The sequence below is a fragment of the Dermacentor variabilis genome, chromosome 3, assembly GCF_050947875.1.
Source record: "Dermacentor variabilis isolate Ectoservices chromosome 3, ASM5094787v1, whole genome shotgun sequence".
Lineage (NCBI taxonomy): Eukaryota > Metazoa > Arthropoda > Arachnida > Ixodida > Ixodidae > Dermacentor > Dermacentor variabilis.
Genome location: NC_134570.1, coordinates 231315992 through 231337766, shown reverse-complemented (window position 1 = coordinate 231337766; position 21775 = coordinate 231315992). Strand labels below are relative to the sequence as shown.

General features: G+C 46.9%; 1 non-coding gene across 1 annotated transcript; it reads left to right on the top strand.

Moving 5' to 3' along the window:
- Positions 1–2224: 2224 nt before the first annotated feature.
- TRNAS-CGA (transfer RNA serine (anticodon CGA)) lies at positions 2225–2297 on the top strand. The gene has a single exon. It is a non-coding gene; the product is annotated as a tRNA-Ser (tRNA).
- Positions 2298–21775: the final 19478 nt, after the last annotated feature.

Genomic DNA, 21775 nt, shown 5'->3' with positions numbered 1-21775 from the left:
CCACCTCGTCGCTGCATTCGGAGATCGCCGGCGCGCAAGGAAGAAGCGCGGAAACATGCGCGCTTGCAGTCTCAGAGGGACGCGCATGCGTGCAGGCGTCGGTCTCGACACCAGGCGTTCCCCGCTAGAAGGGGAGGAGGGTCGTTTCGCCACGCGCTCGCGCACCCCGCAATATTTTGTGGGCGAGTGTACACTGCGTCTAGAGCTGCTGTGTCGTGGCTTGCCTGCCTCGACTTTCCCATAAACCGCAATTTTATATTCTTCTGTTTTGGGAAGTGGCAAACAGCATGTCATGACCGAATCCGGGCCCGACCCGAGCTCGAAGTTTCTGGGTCCGAGCACGGCCCTGGCTCGAGTTATCAATTGCTTACCCGGCCCGAACCCGGGCCCGGGCAGTGCTCTAAATTCCGAAGCTCCACAACTGTTTCCCCTCGTAGTGAATAGTGCTCTTCCATCCTTTAAAAAAGCATGACCAGCGAAGCTATGTGCGCCCCTTAATGGCGAACCGAACTTCCCCCGCTAATTGGCCCGGTATTGCACTATCTTCGGTATCGGTCCACGTATGGGGACTGCTTAACGCCTGCTTCACCTTCGCCGGGGGTCAGGCCGGTGTTGCACCATCTTCAGGGTCGACCCAAGTATGAAAAATTGTTGGTCTACGCGTGGACGTAATCTGCCAGATCCTAGACATAGACAGCTTCGCTGTAATAACTTAAATTTGGGACGTCCCTTTTCAGTACTGATTGTAATGCGATTAGCATGCTTTGCCTACTTCGGGCGATTTGAACCTATCTATCTATCGTATCTACCTGTGTAGACGTTTTCGACGACACAATGGCCCAAATGGTCTACCAGCTTGGGATACTAGGTATGTGTTCATGGTCGTGATGCCATCATCGTCATTCAAGTTTTCTTATCTAACTCTCGTTATGCCGTACTCGCCACGCCTTTCATGCCGAAGCTTCCAGTTTCTAGCTGTCGTCGCCCAGTGGAGCTTCGTACGGGAACTACTGCTGCTTAACTTGTGCCACAACGTTGGATGAATGCAGAAAAAGCCCGGAACGAGCATTTATATGAAGTAAAACAAACATTTCCTCATTTCACAATGCGTCTTCCGTGTTTCTGAAATTGCACGGGACACATATTTGATAGAGGCTTGTAAAGATCGTTCGCAATCATTTTACCTAATAATAAAACGATTCCTCACCAAGACCGCGCACGAATGACCAGTAAAAGAAAAGAAAACGAAGCAAACGCCGCGCCCATCAAACCAGCTGGCGTAAAGTGTTATCGTCTTTATCGTCGAAGAAGACTTTCGAGCAACAACGGCTCGAAAGTCTTTTTCGACGATAAAGATTGCTTTCCGACGTGATCGAAAAATCGGCAAACACCAATTGCAAAGCATCGAATAACAGGTTTAGTACTACGTACGTAGCGTACGCAACGGCCTTGCGTACGTATATAGGATCGCTACGTTCTACAAAGAGCGCATGTGCAGTATGCAACACGAACGGTACGTGACGCGTACGCGGCAATCGGTTGCGCACGCACGCAACCGATTCTTGCGTGCGTGCTTAGGGAGCCTTGCGTGCTGCTCTCGTGGTTCTCGTTTGTTCGAGTGAGCGCCATACAAAAGAATTTCCCGAAATGGCAGCGTCAAAGGCGACCAGCGGAAGGCTGTACTTTTCAATGGCCTACGATTTGGTGAAGAAAGGGGGTTAACCGAGGGCCCGATTTTTATTCGTCATATCATAAGAAGCCGACAAGCACTGACACCAAGCACTAACCCCCTTTCTTCACGAGAAGAAAGGGGGTTAACCGAGGGGCCCGATTTTTATTAGTCGTATCATAAGAAGCCAACAAGCACTGACACCAAGCACTAACCCCCTTTCTTCACGAGAAGAAAGGGGGTTAACCGAGGGGCCCGATTTTTATTAGTCATATCATAAGAAGCCAACAAACACTGACACCAAGCACTAACCCCCTTTCTTCTCGTTTATTACATAACGAGGGTCTCGAATCCGGGAGCATTGATGCCTTCAGGTAGCATATGTGGGTTTTTTGACCAGTTGCCTTCACCCTAAAAGGTCACGTTCTCGTGACGCCTGCGGCAAAAAAGACGTTCCACGTCCACCGCCAAGGTCTGTGAGTGGTGGCGCTGGCTAACACTCCCAGGGTTCTACTAGCACACATAAGTACCCAAGATAGTGGATGTGAAAACGACGCCGCGGTAGCTCAATTGGTAGAGCATCGCACGCGAAATGCGAAGGTTGTGGGTTCGGTTCCCACCTGCGGCACGTTGTTTTTTCATCCACTTTAATTTCCTATAATTTATCGTTTCTTAATTTCATTTATTAAGCACAAGTAATTTCCCCTATGTTGTCCTTGTGTCAGTGCTTGTTGGCTTCTTTCGATATGATTCCTGTATTTCGTCCGTAATGAAAGTAGTCTCTTAAAGGCCTTAGTTCGACGAAGCGGGGAACGCGCCCACACGTTACATCTCGTTAGCGAGATCAACAGCGTCATAGTCTACTTCGAGCGACGGTTCGACGTATACTGGCGGACGCGGCCAATGTGCTCCGACGCGCCCGGCTCGACTCACCTTAACCTCCTTGTCGAGCGCGCTGCATCAACCGTCTCTCCCGCTCATTTATACGCACGGTGCGCCCTCCTCGCGCATGCGCAGTGCCGCGCGGCGGCGCGCGCGCGCGCTCGTCATGGCGACGTTGGCGGAAACACGACCCCCTACCGTCCGGCGGCATCTGGCGCCGACACGGCCGGCGGCATTTAGCGCGCTCGGACATCGTCCGGCGCCGAATGCAACCGACTGCATTTCGCGCCGACCGCACCGAGCAAGTTAGCGCCTAGCGCCCTCTCTCTTCGAGGTAGAGACTCGCTACTCGACAGGCTGTGCCAGAACGAGATGGCCTCTTGGCAAGAAAGCGTGCCCGACCCATGCGGCTCCGAAATCGAAAGGTTTCTGGAGGCCGTCCAGCAACATCCTTGTGTCTACGACACCAAAAGAATGGACTACTGGGATGCGGAGCGCGAAAACAACGCGTGGGAGCAGATACGCATGTACTCCGGCCTCTCAACACGAGCGTCAATGCTACTACGCACGTGTGTGTATACGTCTCCGGACATGCTATGCACTCAGCGCCTGTTTGTTTTTCATGTTTTCCCTGTTTCAGTCGAAGAGTGCCTAAAACTATGGAAGCGACTGAGGGACCGCTATACTCTTGAACTGAAAGCTATTGAAGCGACGAAAAGGAGTGGCTACGTGTCTGTGTTATGTAGAGAGAGAGACCTGTTAAAGCGGGAGACACACGGTCCGATTCGGTGTCCGATCTGGCGTCTGACGAGCCGGAACGGCAGCCGGAATCGAGGTGTTTTGCCGTGCCGAAGCACCGGAACGGACGTCCGGCGTGCGGCAAACGGGGCAGATTTTCATCGTCCGACGCCACCGGCAACCACACCGTCGTCTGGCCACAGCCAATGACAGCGCGGCTAGCATGTGACGTTCTCCGACGTTCCCTCCACGGGGGCGGCGCTGGCTTGCCGGTTTTTTGCAGTGTTTCTTTTTTCCTTGCCTGCTGCGGTTTGTTTCCGACAAGAAATAGTTACCAGTTCAGTACAAATATCTCGAACGTGTGCCTGTTATGCAAAGCAGCGCCTAGTACACTAGCACTAAGCTACTGGCGAGATCGGGAGCTGCGACGCGAGAGCATTTCGTGGGCAGACATCCCACACCGACCGTCTGAGCGACGCTGCTCGCTTCGCTTGCACTTTTGCCCTTCGCAACGACTGCGTCGAGTAAACCAATTGTATTTAATTACGGGTGACCTAAGTGTGCAGTGTTAATTGTTTTGGCAAACATAAGCGCTCTTCGACGAGCTCGGGTTGGATCGTAAGCGCCGTCTGCCTAGCTAGGCCTACCGGCCCTATCGCTGGCTGTTAGCGGAGTCGTCAGTGGACAACGCACCGTCGTGAAGTGTTGTTTCACTTGCAGGGGCATGATTTTATTGACAGTGTTCGTGTAAAGCAAAGCAGTGTTGTGCAGAGTTGTTTATATGGCGTTTCTCGACGTGGCTATGAAGTCCAGCAGGGGGGCTGGATCTGGGCGGACCTTGCGCGCCGCTCAATCTTTAGGATGCACGCACTGTGTTCCCCGAATCGTCGTATGCCGGAGCATGCGGCGCCGCACGTCGGATCGGACGCCGAATCGTACCGTGTGTCTCCTGCTTAATGTTTCTTCTTGCGGAATGTGTCTGCGTCCGTGCCATCGCCGAGCAACAGTCCGGTCCGCGGTGGCAATCGCTGCCGACAGAGAAAGCGCGCGAAAAGATTTGTTTCCATGTTCCAAGACAGGCGGCACGGAGCGGCGTTGTTCTGCGCATGCGCTACTCCAGCTGCGGCAGGTGCGCGGCGTTGTACTTTAGGGGGACGGATTTACGCCTGACGCGGCGTAGCCGACCTGCCGTGACGTAGCGCAACCACCGCGCGCGCGCGCGCCGGGTCACGTCGAAGTGTATTGGCGCCTTAAATACAGCATCGGGCCACACGGCGCCGGCGCATCTGCGGAGACCGTGACGTCACACCTCTGGAATGCGCCGCAGTCGGTGGCGGTGAGGGCGACGCAGCTGCGCCTCTCGTGACGTCACGTGGCTCTCGCGCATGCGCAGCATGGCAGGCGCAGAAGCACGCGAAGCTCGGCTCCAACCCGCGTAGTCTAGCTTTATGTTACTAAAGCCGGCGCGCTTGACCCGCCGATCAGATATTCAACGATCTTCGACTATGTTCGCCGCTATCATTGTTCTTTGAGTGTAGCCTGTTTTTGAGGGCGCTTGTTCACCCAATAAAATGCAACGTTTCGATTTTATAGTTTTGTCATATAGAAAGAAATTCAACGAGAGCGTACACTCCCATAGAGCCAAGCGGCCGAACAGATGTTAGCGCTCCGACGCGCCGGCACCAAACTTGAACCTGAAACAAACCTGAACCAAATTTCCGGTTTAGGTTTTGGGCGCACGCGTTTTGAACGCAAGCTGGAACGCGTTACGCCAGCTGCGTTGATCGGTGCGAGATTTGCTTTTTAACGCGATAGCGTTAAGGAGCTCGTGTCGCAGAAAAGCCGGTGTCGTCGGCGTCGGCGTCGGCGTCCGCGGCGTTGGCCGTGAGCGATAAATCAAGGCAGGCACTTCATAAATAAAAAGCAACTTCCAAGATGGGCTGGGTGGGAATCGAACCAGGGTCTCCGGAGTGTGAGACGGAGACGTTACCACTGAGCCACGAGTTCGATGCTTCAAAGCGGTACAAAAGCGCCTCTAGTGAACGCGGTGTTGCCTTAGAAACTAGCTGTTTCTAAGGCTCAGGCGTGCGTCGCTTGCTCAGGCGCACATTTCGTTGTCGCGCCGAACGCTGCGTTGCTCGACGCTCACCGCGTCCGATGCGGGGCGCGTAGTCGCTGCGCCGTAGCCCATTGTCTTACACCCCTTGGCGGGTCGACGGGAACGCTGTCGCGTTCCACTCTTGAAGGCGAAGCTTAAGCGTCCTCCAATTTTTTCTTTATTCTTTATGTTATTTTTTTGCTTTTACTGCGCAATCGCGGAGGGTCTTCGTGCGGGATCGTTATATTAATAAGTAAAAATCATCACGAACGATCTTTACAAGCCTCTATCGAATATGTGTCACGTGCAATTTCTTAAAGAAGACGCAAGACGTCTTGTGAAATGAGGATATCCTTGTTTTACTCTAGACAAATACTCGTTCTGGGCTTTTTGTGCATTCATCCAACGTTGTCGCACCAGGTAAGCAGCAGTAGTTCCCGTACGAAGCTCCACCGGGCGACGTCCGCTGAAAAAGTTTCATTACAAGCATGTGTCATTTTGGTATTAACACGTTATAGTAACAATTCATGTAGATGCGAGACGTACGAAAGTTGTGAATTGGCGGCGTTACAAAGAAAAGTAATTCTCTTTTACGTCCATGGTGTAGAAAATACCCGACTCATCCCAAAAACTACCGTACATAATATATCGCGAAAACATCTAATTTCGAAGCATTTCCCCATTCCCGGGCCCTATTTTCTGCGCTTAAAGAGTAGAAACACACAGACACTTAAGACAGAATTTTCGAGTTACAAGTTCCTAATGTTTGAGCCCTTTGGCGTTCTGCCGGCGCAAGCAACACACTCCCGTGTTATAACTCTTGGAAACCGCTGGTTGCGTTTTCGACAAGCGTGAGCACCGACAGAAGGTGTATGTTGTTGCGGGGCCAAGAAAAAGCGTAACAAACTTCTCCCACGAAGATTCAGTAAATGTCAGACTGTCACCGCGGCCGAGCTGCTTTTCGTTACGTCACGACAGGCGCGGCGAGTGCGCCACAAAATTGCCCCAAAAGATAACGAAATAAAATACAATAATGCTCGTAGTCAGAGAAATCGTAACGAACTTGTCCCAGTAAGGTTCGGTACACGCGAAACAAACTGCGTCATACACTCTAAGAAGAATTCCGGGGAAAACGGGAGTAACTGTGCAGTTAGTCCCAAAAAGGGCGCTTTCGTCCCTCAAGGGAGTAACTGCATGGATGTGCGTGCCGTGTGCAAATTTTGGAGAGTAAGTGGTGTAATTTTGGAGTAATTAATTTGGAGTAAGTAATTTTGGAGTAAGTCTCTGGTCGGAAAGAGAGCAACAGGAGGACGAACGGCAACAGTTACTCCCCATGCGCTCCGCTGTTTTCGTCCGTGTCGGGGAGGGATGCGGCGAAAACGGTATTGGCTTTATTATAAGTCGTGAATAGTTCAAAGTTCCTTCACTGTCTATTGAACTACGCGCAAAACAGCACTTTGCCTTTTCGTGAGAAAATTGCGTGAAATTTAAAGTTGGAATGTGAAGAGCCATGCCTTTCGTGCGCACACCATAAGTGAGCGGTAAACATTAAACGCGCAAGTCATTTATAGACTGCCAGATTTTGCTGGTCAATAGTACCTCAGTTCCTTCCGTTCCAAGGAGATTACGAACTTAACTGAAGCGATGTGTAGCTCAAAGGGGACACACTACGCGACAGAGCAATTGTCCGTATCTGTCGTCTTAGGTGCCCCGTTTGAGCACGCTACACGTTTACATCGCCTAGTGCCTCAGCTTAAAGCACCCTAAGAATACTCGGGCAGATTTCTTTTCGCACTCGCTTATGGCTGCAAGTACACTCAACGTTACACTCTCCCCGCACAGCATACACAAAATGCCGAGTCGCTTTTACATTGCAACACCTGCGTTCTGATGCTTAACCCGTCTCAATTTCCTACCCCGTCTACCAATCTGCCGTGGTGCAGATGACGGACAGCAATATAAACCTGAATAAGTGTGTCGGCTTGTGGCACGGCCGGTGGCAAAGAACGCCGCGTGTTTTTGAAGGTATGCAGTGGAAGCTCACGCCTGGGATTTATCTTGGTGTACCATTAGGCACACATCGAGACACTAAAGACTTATGGAATGGCAAAGTGCAGGAATTAAAAGCTCAAACTGATAAGTGGGCCGGACGTGACCTCTCTGTATTTGCACGTGCGGCTATCTGCAGAATCTTCTTGGTGAGCAAGCTGTGGTATCTCATGCAAGTCCTGAGCTGTTCCCGATTCAACTTCAAGAAATTCCATAGAGTATTTGCGGTTTTTGTGTGGCAGTCTGAATATGAAAGAACAAGCAGGAACAACTTGTTTCGCAAGTTGGGTCAGGGGGCTTGTCATTACCAAATTTATACTTAAAGCAACTGATTTCTAGATTTTTGTTCTTACGAGACACGACAAATCCTATCTTGCGAACAGTTATTCAAGTCCGATTGAGCAATGTCTTAACTAACTTTGTTGTCTCGATGAGGGAGGGTGAGTGTTACGCGACGAGTAAATTTGTACGTGAGGTGGTCATAGCATTTAGATTTTTAAACCACCACTTTTCCATAGAATATTTGGCTACAGTCAGTCGTAAGCGGATAAGCTCGGATTTAATAGATATTATGTTCCCAGAACCATTATATCGATTAATGTACCGCGAAGGCCAAGGGAAAGGTGTGCTAAAACGTGTGAAACGAATGATTGTACCAGGGGGAGTGAAAACATTCTTTTTTAAACTACATACTAATACCTTGCCTGTAAAAACATGGCTAGAAGAAAGAGGGGACTATTTACCATGGGGGACTAACTGTTTGATTTGCAAGAAACCAGAAACTATAGAACACGTTTTTCTGGACTGTTTGAGTGCGGTCTTCTTTTGGGATATTATGCAAAGCACTATTAAAAAAGAATTGCCGTTAACAGCGCATGGTATTTGTTACCTATCCACAGTGCAAGACAGTATACCTTATGACATGTTCTTTCTTCTCGGCCTTCACAGTATCTGGAGAAACCGCATGGCTGTAAGGAATTGTGATATAAATGTGAGAACAGTAAACTCATATTTTGCTGAAAATATCAGTAAACTACGGGAAGTGTTTCAGAAGTTAGCGTATGACGATGATCTGTTGTCATTGATGGATGCCCTTGCCAAAATGAAAGTTTTGTAAGCTCAACCGCAAGCTCCAAGCGCAGCGGTGGGAAATTGAATATTGTCAGATGGTGGGAGCAGTGTGTATTGATGTATTTGTTGATTGTCTGGAAATAAAGAAAAAGAAATCTGCCGTGGTGCAGTGGTTAGAGTAGCTGACTTCGGAGCCCGAGGGCGTGAGTTCGAATCCTACTTTCGGGCACCTTTCTTTTTTTTTCCAGCTCAGTAATCTTTTTTATTAGGGTATAAATGCCTAATTTCATTAATTCCACCTTTGCGGAGCATCAGAAATAATGACCGTTACTCCCTTGAGGAGCATCGGAAAAGAGCAACTGTTAGTCCTCGGAGGAGTAACAGCATGGGGAGTAACAGTTCATCCCCTCGCACTTACCCCCTAAAGGGAGGAATGGTTGTGGCAGATCAGTTGCTTCCCCAAAGGAGTAACCTCAGTACCTCATTTCCTCCCTTTCTTCTTAGAGTGTACGGCCGAACTGCTTTTCGCTAACTGCGTCACAACACCAAGTGCGACGAGCGCGCCCAAAAGCTACCCAAATTAGTTACAATGATGTGGAACTCGCAGAAAGCGTCTCAAACACCTCCCAGTACGAGTCATTAGCTTAAAATAACTGCGCCAGGAAGGTTGTCTTGTTTTTCGCTAACTGCGTCATAAGTTAGGCGTCGCGACGCACACAACCCAAGTAATTATTGTGCGATATCACTAACATCTGTTTCCTACAAAATATTAGAACACGTCATCTTTACTCACTTAGTTATCTTCTTGGAGTAGAATAACTTTTTTCATCCATCCCAGCATGGTTTTCGTAAACATTTTTCTTGTGAAACACAGCTACTTACATTTACTAATGACCTTCACGCATTCCTTGACGCCGGGCTCATCACTGATTGCATATACTTGGATTTTGCGAAAGCCCTTGATAGTGTAAACCATGAGCTCCTTATGCTAAAACTAACCAGCCTAAACGTTGACCCTTTAGTACAACACTGGATACGCGACTTTCTTTCTAACCGCACTCAATTCGTCACGGTGAATGGAACCGATTCTCTAGAGGCACCTGTTTCCTCCGGAGTGTCACAGGGCTCAGTTTTAGGACCATTATTATTTTTGATTTCTATTAATGGTTTACCTACTAGCATCGCTTCTTCTGTCTTTTTGCTGATGATTGTGTTATCTACCGCACCATATTTGATTATACTGACACAATAATCCTTCAAAGTGACCTAAATAACATTTCTGCTTGGTGTGAAATGTGGAAAATGAAGCTTAACATTCTTAAATGTAAATCAATGCGAGTATCGCGTAATAACATGCCTTGCCCAAACATCCTTCTTCACAGCACGGCGCTTGAATCCGTAACTACCTATATATACCTCGGTGTACATATTAATAATGACCTTTCATGGAAGTACCACATCGAGCACGCAACATCAAAGGCCATTCGCATGCTTGGTTACCTGAAAAGAAACTTCTCTCTCGCACCTTCATCACTCAAGCGACAGTTATATACCACTTATGTCCGGTCTAATCTCGAATATGCCTCGTCAATCTGGGACCCTGGCCTTGCAACTCTTACCACTAACTTAGAGGCAATGCAGAATCGCTCAGCACGTTTTATCCTAAGTAACTACCACCAAACTTCCAGCGTAACTAACATGAAATCGATATTTAATCTGCCCCCGCTTGCAAACAGACGAAAACTATCTCGACTTGCATTGCTTCATAAGATCTATCATTATAATCATGTTCCTAGGACCCGACTGATCAAACCGCCTAATTTTGTTTCATCTCGACTTGATCACCACCACAAAGTCCATGTCTCTCACCAAAACACTGCAATATACTCGCACTCTTTCCTGCCCAAAACCGGCCTCGACTGGAACCATCTTCCCGCCTCATTAGTTAGCATTACCAACTGTGACCATTTTCGTGAAGCTCTTTTCAGCGCAATTTAACGCATTCCAGCATTTTTTTTTCTGTAAACGCTCTCTATGTCGGTTGGAGACTTCATCTTTTAGTGTCTTAATCGGCTGCAATAGTATTTTCATGCCGTAATAATTGTCCAAGCATTGCATGACAGTGTGAATTTTCGTTGTTATTAGAATATATACATTCGTTCCCGTTTGTGAAATTTTTAATTGTGTATGTGCAAATAACTGTATTGATATTGAATGATTGACCCCTCCCTTTTATGATGCTTGTATGCCTTGAGGGTACAATACATAAATAAATAAATAAATAAAGTATAGATTGCGTGCGGTAAGCCTACTTGCTTGAAATGCGTCGCAGACTGTCAAAGAAAATTTCTTACCATACCGCAGTCTAATAGTGCAGTGGTGCCGTGTCGAAGTGCAGAAGGAACGCAAGAATACGCCGGCAGCCCAACAAACCAGGCTAAATCCAAAAAAAAGAAAGAAAAGCCGGCAGACGGGTGGCCGAACAGGCCAACGCTCACATGCGCAGCCGACCTTGCTCACTTCACTGCGTGCCTAATGCATGACGCATGCATTTGGCGCGTCATTGGCCTGTCGCTAGGCAACGCAAATAAAGTACGTCGCGAAGTATAGCCTAATTTATACGTTGATATTTTTAGTTGTGCCCGGAATGAATTAAAAAGAAATTAAACAATATCTGTTCACTTGATTTCACATGCTTTTTATGCCGGTGCTCGCGGCAACAAATGGTCGACATTAATCCTAACATGACGTAGTTCCTGTTTCCAGAGCGCTACGAAGACGCGGACTAAAAGAGGAACATGTACGACGGACAAGGTGCTACTTCCAACTGAATGTTTTTTTTTTTTTTGAAGAAACAGGATTTTATATAGATACAACCTAGAATAGCACCACCGTGACATCACGACCTCCGTATCTCATTAGAAAAGCTACCTCTTTTTCGGTAACTGTCACTGACAGGCACCTACTGTACTTGCCCTCGGCCTTTGAAATGTAGAAAACTTCTAATATCTCCCGTTCTAGTCTATCTCTGGAACGTGCCAGAAACCTGGTGTCACTAAGATGCGGACGACAATAGTGACGTTTACAGTGTTCAGCCAGATGGCCCCCCTCATTGTTATTTACGGCCTAATTGTGCTCACGCGCCCTCTCACTGAAACACCATCCGGTTTGACCTATATAAACCTGTTGGCAACTTAGGGGTATCTCATATAGGACTTTACTTATGCAAGCCGCGTACTGCACTGCATGTGTCTTTTAGCATGGTTCGGGTTTTGCCTTTGTCAGCATATCTCTTGGACAACTTACACGGTGCACTGAAGAAAAGATTAACACTGTGCCTTTGCGCAGCCTTCTTGACGTTGTAGGACATCCTGTGCCAATAAGGAACCACATGCAATCTTTTCCTATCAACTGGATTTTCTGTGTTAATGCCCTCTCTTGCCTGTTTGATCTTTTGAAGAAGCTTATCGCAGACGCAAAAGATCAAGAGTGAAAGGAAACCGGCTACGCGTAGCCTTGAAACCTGGTTATTAAAACTGCTTTCTACTTTGAGGATACAGGATTTATTTAGAGCTTCCTTTGGAAAAATCATTGCTTCTCCTCTTTTTACTAACCTGAAATGGGCACTGTCGTATGAAATTAGCTACTCGTTCAAGTTCGGCTGGTATTCGAAACGGACATGCGTGTTCATCAGAGTCAGAGTGAGGTCCAGAAAGCGAATGCTGTTATCACAAGGCCCTTCGCACGTGAAGTTTAGAGCCTCCGATGCATTTCTAAAAGTGTTAAATATCGATTCTACCGTGTCATCTAGCCTCGACCCTGAAACCGTGTTAACAACCACCAGGTAGACATCGACGTAACTCATTATGTAAGGAGCACATGACTAATTCAAAATGCTATTTACATACTTGTCAAAGGCGATAAGAAAGATGTCTGAAAGAATTGGAGCGAGCGACGATCCAATGCAAATACCTTTGCGTTGTACATACGCTCTAAAATCTAGGGAGGGTATCGCAGGAGCGAAGCGGCCGATTTACTCTTCAAAGCGTTGTTTTACTCTCGCAAAATGTCGGGCGGAGTGAAATGCATTGTTCACTCCAAGGAACATTGTTCCTTGGAGTGGAATCCATTGTTCACCAAGAAGAGAGCGAAATGTGCTTTTCACTCTGCCCTTCGGAGAGAGAGAATAGAATGCCCGTTCTACTCTTGCGGCAATCGAGAACAAAACGTAGCGTAATATTCTGCTTCAGCTTTAGGAGGCTGGCCCCGAACATGGCGATGTATCACTCACGCACGCGGAGCAAAGAGCACACCGTTTTGATTCTAAAAGAACAGGCAGCCAAAGTTCAAAGGAACGCGTAGCGAGCGCTCTATTTTTTCACTCGGAGTTGCTCCAACGCGAGCGCGCTCAACACCGTGGAACAGCACAGCACCGGAGAAAGGTGATCCGTCCAGCGATCTGCAACGAAGGCCATCCAAGGGAGATCATGTGTCAGCCATCTCGTGTCGCCGAGAAAACATGCCAGTCGTTCGTCATTCGTTGGACATAACAACAAATCCTCCACGGTAAGTGAATTCTAACTTACGTGCGCATTCTGCGTATATGACATGCTATCGCCAGAAAGTCGTCACGGCGCTTAGCCGACGCGATTGACAACGGACTAGGCAAGCGCGCTGTGTCTCTAGATGTCAATCGAAAAGGCCAGTCCTCGCAATAACTGCATGTGATTTTATCACTTGCCGCTATCCGTAGGAGCTTCGAAAATCCCAAACGCTGCCACCGTGAGGCGAGGGGACGCTTAGAAAGGTTTGTTCACCAGCCCATGATTCCGAGCTTATGCGGAGCGTGCTTAGCCTGGGTTTTGTGTGTTTGAATTTATTCACTTTGGCAGCCTACTGTGTACGGGACGCTGTTGAAGTAAGGCGTCACATAACCGAAGACGTCATTTCGCTGGCGGCATGCTTTGGTTATAAATAAGCCGCACGCTTGACTCTGTCTTTCGCCAATGGGTAATCGCGACCACTGAAGTTACGTGCAGCGCCAGTGCTAGTTAGAAACTTTGCCGCAAGCATTCAGCTGCATGCTCGAAGAGCTCAGTTGGGCGCGTTATATTCAACTTACTGAAAACGCATGAGGAATTAATGTTTTATGCTGAACAAAGTACAAACCTCATATAAGCGATCTTGAGCGCGACAGCGAGAAGTGATGCGATAGAGATGGGCCTGTCGCGTTCGCTCGTCGCCTACAAGTCGTACTCCGTGCGAGCGACGATTTTGAGCGACGCCCCCCTGGGGTTGCCGGTATGAGGGCTGCAAATACGCGTCGAAACTAGCGTGACGCGTGCTTTAGTAATTTAAGTTGACATATTTTACTGTAGAAAGCAGCATCAAATATTCCCGAAGGTGTTGTAGTAGGTTCTTATCGTTGCACGTAAAAAACTTCCATCGTTTGGTTGTTCCGCGCGACAATCGTTAGTATTTGAGCGATGTACATCCAGTTCCGGCTCCACTCTATTGGCTGCTAGCTCATAGCACTCCCGGGAGACAAGCGACGATTTCTAGCTTTCCAGAACCGAGCGATCTGTTCAAGCGACAGCCTGTTTTTTTCGCTCCAAGCCGTCGCTCGTCGCCGTCACGCACTAAATCGCTCTCCTGGTGTTTAGCCCTAAGACAACTGTTTTGGCTCATGTAGTGAAATGCTGTGATTATACGTCTATATGATTTTATGTCTCTTGTTGCGGTTTTCGAGGCCGGTGCGACACAGAAAGGGTGCTTAGGTCTCATAACGCGGTGAAATTATGCATCGTTATGCAAAAGTTATGCATCGGCATCGAATATAACGGCTGGCATGTGGAATTACAATCGCAGGGGCGCTTTGCATACGCCTATTGTTTTGGAAATGCCTTTGTATTTGCTAATATGAGTTGGCGTTTCATAGTTACGCCATATGAACAGCTAAAGCACCCTTCCTCTGGGGTATACAAGCTGTTAGGAACGGCCTGCAGAGATGCCGACATTCGACGTTTCCTGAGCTGCAGCTGCGAGCGTCGCGAGCTTCCCCGAAGAGACCATGCAAGCCTTCAACACCCGCCGTGGTGACTCGTTTCGTGGGGACCACGAGGCGCCGCGTCAACAACCCCTCGGCGCCGCATGACTAAACGCGATCGGCGGTTAGTGAAATCGCCAACGCCTTCACGGTTCGACTGAAGCAGGGAGATTTTCTGGAAGCAGATGCCTTGCGGTGCCTTCACATGGGCCTTTGAAGACGCCAGACAGTGGACAGCGGCGGAGGCCACGGTGTGCGGTCCGCTCGGGCATTAAAAGGCGTCGGCTCGGGGCAAGACACGTGTCAGCGAAAACCCGCTCAACTCGGGTTCTGGGAAACCAAAGTGCGTACGTGTGTGTGTGAGCCCTCCTCCTCCAAAAAGGCGGGTCGACTGCGTTGACGATGACGTCGAACGGTTCTCTCACCTAGGGAACTAGGGACCAATGGAGTGTTTATAAGCGGCTATCGTCGGCTGCTAGTGTGTGCTCGTCGTCGTGCTCGTGCTCATCAGTCTGCTCTGTGCTGCGTATTTGGAGCTTCGTGCTCTCATGCTGTATGTTCGTCTTGCGGGGTCCATTTGGGAGTCACGCTACACTGTGTGAATGTATCTCGTTTAAAATGTAAATACTGTAAACAAACCCTGTTCGCCTAGTTCCTCCCAAGTTCCTCTCTACGACCTACCAACCCTTCAACTGGTGGCAGCGGCGAGATCGTCCCACAACTCTTACAACTGTATGCCAGCGGTGGGATCGTCCGACAAATCTTACATTAGGATGGTAGCGGTGAGATCGGCCTACGGCTCGTAGATCGGCCTACGACTCCGAGACAGCAACGGCAGCTCACGGACTTTGGCACTTGGTGACCGACCGGTATCCTGATCAAGTTGGAGGCGACTTGGTATTGACCACATCTTCAGTTATCGCAGACTGGATGTTAAATCCTGCGCTTCACAAAGGTAAGCGGACTGCCTCATTCGGTCTGAGTTTAACATTTAACTACAAGAAAGACAGAGAGGACGAGTAACTAAACTTATTTATTTCCTTCCATCATCTTTATAAATGCAGTAGTTTCAAAAAAGCATGCCAGAACATTTAATGACGAGTCGACGTCACTGCTCTAACATCGTTGCCAACATGGTCGCTAAAGCACGGTTGTGTTGGCTGATATTTGCTACACGTTTTCCGTAATAAAACAAGAGGTTGTTTTCTTATTCACAACGTTTTAGGCCATTTCTAAATCTTAGTGTACGTAACAGCACTCTGTACTCACCGGCTTAACTTTCCGATGCCGCGTGACGACGCTATGCAGGCCGTCGGTGTACGGCGACATCCGGTTAAATGCGCTCTATTGGGGCTCGCGTTTTTTATTGGCTAGACTAATAATTTCTAATAAAGCACTCAAGTAAAACTTGAGGAGCTGATTATCTTGTCTAGATGTTCCTCCATCGAATCAGGAAATTTTGTGTTCGCGCAAGTTCTACTTACCGCTAGGACGCTTTCCTACGGAGGGGAAACACGCGCAAGCACAGAGACTCTAACACAAATTCAAAATTTTTTTCTTGCTTAAAACGAAGTGATTTGACAAAGGTTTCTCAGTTTGTAGACAATGGATGTTTCTAATAAATAAATTATTTAGCGTATTGTTACCCCGACCACTTCAATGCTAAATTTACGACTAAATATAAGCTAAAACTAACTGTCTTGCGATTTTGTCGCCAGCTGTACAGGCAATTTCAGGTTATGTTCATCCAAAATTATTTTCAACTTACAGTACAGCTTGCTGGTAATTAGTTACTGTGAAATATAACCTTTCGCTAAAAGTTATCTTTCTGGAAAAAATTCCCAATATGCACCAAATTTTGCATATTGAGTGCCGTATAAAAAACTCACGGAAACGTAAAGATCAATAACACCTTTTTTAGGTCGAAAGCTTATCTTCATTCTCAAGGGAAAATCGTGTGCTCGCCTAATCTAAGAGAAATGTTTTTGACAATGCGGTTTACGACTCATACTTTCAAGCTTTCTAAACGAACTTCACATGTTCCTAGCTGTGCTGAAATTTTTTTTCGCAAGGACGTTTTGCACAAAGACTTCTTGCTTCAAATAGACAGTCCTCCATTTTTTCAACCAGTCCTCGAGGTTTCTGCCCCGTAGGTGAGTACTGGTAAGACAAAGCTATTATACACTTTTCTCTTGAGGGATAATGGCAACCTCCTGTTCATGATCTGAGAATGCCTGCCAAACGCTATATATAAGGGTTGGTTATATTCCGCACATTTCCCTATCACTTGATTGATAGTGTGAATGTGGTCTATTGTTGAGTAGCCTTTACGGAATCCTGCCTGGTCCTTTGGTTGACAGAAGTCTAAGGTGCTCCTGATTCTATTTGCGATTACCTTAGTAAATACTTTGTAGGCAACGGATAGTAAGCTGATCGGTCTATAATTTTTCAAGTCTTTGGCGTCCCCATTCTTATGGATTAGGATTGTGTTAGCGTTCTTCCAAGATTCCGGTACGTTCGAGGTCATGAGGCATTGTGTATATAGGGCGGCCAATCTTTCTAGGACAGTGTTCCCACCATCCTTCAACAAATCTGCTGTTACCTGATCCTCCCCAGCTGCCTTCCCCCTTTGCATAGCTCCTAAGGCTTTCTTTACTTCTTCTGGCGTTACCTGTGGGATTCCGAATTCCTCTAGGCTATTCTCTCTTCCACTATAGTCGTGGGTGCTACTGGTACTGTATAAATCTCTATAGAACTCCTCGGCCACTTGAACTATCTCATCCATATTAGTAACGTTATTGCAGGCTTTGTCTCTTAACGCACACATCTGATTCTTGCCTATTCCTAGTTTCTTCTTCACTGCTTTTAGGCTTCCTCTGTTCCTGAGAACCTGTTCAATTCTATCCATATTATAGTTCCTTATGTCCGCTGTCTTACGCTTGTTGATTAACTTAGAAAGTTCTGCCAGTTCTATTCTAGCTATAGGGTTAGAGGCTTTCATACATTGGCGAAGCATATACAGTGCTAAAAAGCGGGCACGTGCTGTGCTGCCGAGGCTTACCGGAGAGACGAGAACTAGGAGTCGGATTTCTGATGAATATAGCTGGTAACATACAGGAATTCTATAGCATTAACGAGAGGGTGGCAGGTCTTGTTGTGAAGCTTAATAAGAGGTACAAATTGAAGGTCGTACAGGCTTAATCCCCTACATCGTCATGATGACCAGGAAGTCGAAAGCTTCTATAAAGACGTGGAATCGGCGATGGGTAGAGTGAAAACAAAATACACTATACTAATGGGAGTCTTTTAATGCTAAGGTAGGCAAGAAGCAGGCAGGAGACAAGGCAGTGGGGAAATATGGCATAGGCACTAGGAATAGCAGGGGAGAGTTATTAGTAGAGTTTGCGGAACAGGATAATATGCGTATAATGAATACCTTCTTCCGCAAGTGGGATAGCCGAAAGTGGACGTGAAGAAGCCCGAACGGCGAGACTAGAAATGAAATACTCTTCATGACCTCGTCGCGGCAGAGGCGGGCAAGGAGGATGGCTTCGTCATCCTTTCCAAAGGCGCCTATGGAGAGAGGACCATCAGCGCGATTGAGAAGAATTTCAAGGTGGTAGATTTCAACAATAAAAAGCAAAAAGCCAAAGTGATCAAGCTGCTTGGAAACTTCCACCTGGATGCTCTTCGTAAGCGACGAATAGGGCTGAGGTAGGCGACTTGGAAATATTTTTCTTCGGAAAGACCCACAAGCCTGAATGCACCTTTAGGGATATTGTCTTGGAGAAGAAGACTTGCCAGATGCAAGTATGCCACTGCCTGAAGCGCCATTTACGCCAGTTGCCCCTAGATGACCCTTTCCTGGTGCGGAGCTCTAGAGAAGTCGTGCTGACCTTAGAACAAGGTACTTGGAGCAATGTGTAAGCGTTTTCACTGGACATTGAAGACATGTGTTATGCAACTGCTCATGACGGAGTGCTCAACACCATTAGGAACAAGATTGAAGATTTTGGTGAGGTTATGTTCAGTTGTGCAACCGGAGTGAGTAGTGGCCTGTTTCTAGAACTGTGGAACTTTTATCTTCATTCCCCTGTCGTTAGTTTCAAAAACGAACAGCACACTTTAAAAACAAAGAGAGTTCCGGGCACTCTCTTTGAGGGAATATCTGCTTGTCCCATATTTCACTCAAGGGAGTGCTAGTACTCTTCGGCAGAGTGCTAATACTGTCCCCACAGGGAGTGCTAGTACTCTTCCACAGAGTGCTAATACTCTCCCCACAAGGGTAAAAGCACTCCCCCTAACCGAGTGCTTCTACTCCTCCAAACCGAGTACTTCTACTCCTCCAAGCCGAATGTTTCTGCTCCCCCAACCAGTGCTTGTACTCCTTCAGAACAGAGTGCTAGTACTCTTCCTAATAGTGTGAAAACACGATGCAGATCGATGGTCACGCTTTAAGGGATTCGCAATACTTACATGTGGGCAATATTTGATTCCTTCATAAGCAGATCCTGCACTTATGCTTGGTGAATGGGATGTAATCTGTAGCCGCCTAATAACTCAAATGAAACATTTTCTCTCTTAAAAGATCAAAGTCTTTATTGATCAATCACAAGAGAAACTGAATAATAATTTGAGAAACATACTGACAAACACAACATCAAATTACAATGATGCCCATGAAGTTTAGAACACATCTTGTAATAAAACATAAGTATATTTTCTAAACTTTCATCAGTATTACAGTGTAGAAATATCCTTTAATTTCAAGTGGCTCCTTCTTTTCAAAATTAAAGTATACAATCACAAGTTAAACAAACGAAGAGAAATAGGCGCCACATTACTGGCTAGCCAACGCATTTTTGGCACAAAACGCGTCCACCTTTATGACAGAGGTTACCAGCTGAGCTGCTTGGTGCTGGTAATGTGGATAAATTGTGCAAGAAACTTTTTTGTGTGCCATATTCTAAGACAGCAGCTCATTTGATAACTTCCTGTACACCGTATGGATGTTCCTGACTGAGAGTACAGTGCATTTAGAGATGTATTGTAAATTCTTATGTCAGGCCACAGGTCTAACTAGCTTTGCTTATAGTTCACATAAAGTTATTCCTGCATGCGCTGCACCCCATCGTTTCTAAGTGTCTTGTTGTGATTCTGCAATAATATCCTGCCCGATGTCACAGCGGTACAGAGGCGTATATTTCCTATTCGGTTGGCGTCCTCACGAAAGTAGTTTCCTGGTGCTGTTTGGATTGATCCATTGCTCAAAAATAAAAAAAAATTTTAATATTATCTATTGTGTATCAAATGAGTACAAAGCGGCAAGGATCATTGGCATTAAAATCTTGCGCATCAAATTTCCTGTCATATATTGTAGCTTTTCATTACCATTAGGGTAAGAATGCTATATTCTGAGGAGCAGCTTGCATAATTACATGATCAATTATTGTGACTCGTTGAATATGCAATCTAACTAAAGTATAGCATGGCTTCAAATGTGAACCAAAAATCAGATGTGATGAATATGACGCATCAAAGGCGACATAAGCACAAGTACAGGCAGGGAAGTGCACGAAAAAGACAAAGCAAAACATAAATTGAGACTGGCACCATTCTGTCTCACATATCCTTTCCATGCACGTGGATTTTGCATGCGACAATGCATTTACTTGCACACTGAACCAACTACCTGAAACCAAAGCTTCTTTTTTCCAACTGAAGTGCTTAAAATGCGGTAAAGTAAGAAAAATTATTGCACTTCGCAGAATCGTCTCTAAACAAGTACATATGTGTCTAGGAAGATTAATACATCACCTGACTATGCACTCTATCTTAAGTCCAGAAGAATTATGTCTACAGGAGCCATGAAACTAAGGGGCTTTCGCTTAAAACTATATGTTCACATCCTCCAATTGATGAACAAGTGTTCTACTCAGATGCTCTCAGTTCTTTGCATTGAATGCATCTCTACCGCCACTAGCATACTTGGTTAACAAGTAGATTGGAGAAACCACAATTTCAAATCGTTAAAATAATTTTCAACTATGAGTGACTCCCCGGTTTGCACCACGGTGTACACAGAGTTAGGATTGGGGGCTCAACCCAATCGCTCGTAACCCGTTGTCAAGATTGAAGTCCGGCATGGGTTAGAAGGTAGCTGGCCCATACCGTCGTCCAACTTATCCACGCTGAGGACGTTGATGAAGGGAAGGATTGCTTCTCATCAATAACGAGGAATATGGGTTTATTTGCAGTATCTACATCAGTCTAGCATGACTGCTTAAAAAGCACATCAGTCTAACATCACTGCTTGAGAAAGTACATCAGTCTAACATGACTGCTTGAGAAAGTGTATCAGTCTAACATGACTGCTTGAGAAAGTGCATCAGTCTAACATGACTGCTTGAGAGAGTGTCCTGAGCATCCGCACAACTGCGGTTTATGAACACTCGGTCCTCCCCCGATACCAAGGGGACGGAAACGGCCGCCTCTTTGCGCGAGGGCTTACACACACACACATGCACACACGCACACACACAGGTTCACGGAGCCCGCCGAGGTCCGACTGTCTTCGCAGAACTCGGGGCTTACTTCAAGAACGGTGCGTGGAAAGGGGTCTCCGTCGACGTTCCCGCGGCAACTCCCCCGCTCATAGCAGATCAGGTCCGCGGTGGCGAGTGCAGGCACAATGCCTGCTTCGTCGAATTCGGCTCCAGCGACGGAGAGTTGAGGACGCGCGTATTGTTCTCGACACACAGTCGACTTAGTCACGCCGTTGCTTGAGGTTTGCGGGGACGCTCCAGGAAAAGTTGAAGCCCGCTGTCGCAACTGGTTGGCAAAACTTTCACGTCAGCGGGCCGTTCTTAATAACAGTTAAAGGCCCTAATTGCTGCTTGTTTTCACTTCTGGATGCACAAGCCGTTCTATGAACCGGTTTCGTGAGCATGCACGCAAATGATAATGACTTCTTAAACATGGGATTTTCTTCGCCCAATGCTTCCGCTTTCTGGAACCTAAAAGGAAGCCATAATTCTAAAATTAGGTGTAAAAATAGATAAAAAGCAAGACATGAAAATCGGCCAGCTTCATGCCACAATATAAAATACAGTATCACAGTGGTCTGTATTTGTACCCTTGCGTTCACGTGCTGTGAAATGTAAGCTATTAAAGCATTTAAATGTATGTAAGCACCTAACCAAGCATGGGCTGTTTATTTTTA